This window comes from Lepisosteus platostomus (genome assembly GCF_059453375.1).
Source record: "Lepisosteus platostomus isolate fLepPlt1 chromosome 5 unlocalized genomic scaffold, fLepPlt1.hap1 SUPER_5_unloc_2, whole genome shotgun sequence".
NCBI lineage: Eukaryota > Metazoa > Chordata > Actinopteri > Semionotiformes > Lepisosteidae > Lepisosteus > Lepisosteus platostomus.
The window spans coordinates 393,810-394,111 of record NW_028291472.1 but is presented as its reverse complement, the minus strand read 5'-3'; the positions used below and the strand labels follow the sequence as shown (position 1 = coordinate 394,111).

Genomic DNA, 302 nt, shown 5'->3' with positions numbered 1-302 from the left:
TGCCGAAACCTGGGATCAAACCAGGGACCTTTAGATCTTCAGTCTAACGCTCTCCCAGCTGAGCTATTTCGGCGGTGCGCAAATCCCACAGCCACCTGCTCCAGCCTTCCTGTGTTGTGGCATGAGCGCACCAAGAGTAGCGGGAGAGTGTTGCAGGAACGTCACTCAGAAGGAAAGGAACATGTGACCGGTCGCTCAAGACCTCTGTGAAGTACAGGAGCGTACAAAAAGAGGCTGTTCCCGTCCAGTTTCGAACCGGGGATTTTTCGCGTGTGAGGCAAACGTGATAACCGCTGCACTAC

The 302-nt window shown here is 54.3% G+C and overlaps 1 non-coding gene across 1 annotated transcript; it reads right to left on the bottom strand.

Moving 5' to 3' along the window:
* On the bottom strand, window positions 1-73 carry trnaf-gaa (transfer RNA phenylalanine (anticodon GAA)). The gene has a single exon. It is a non-coding gene; the product is annotated as a tRNA-Phe (tRNA).
* Window positions 74-302: the final 229 nt, after the last annotated feature.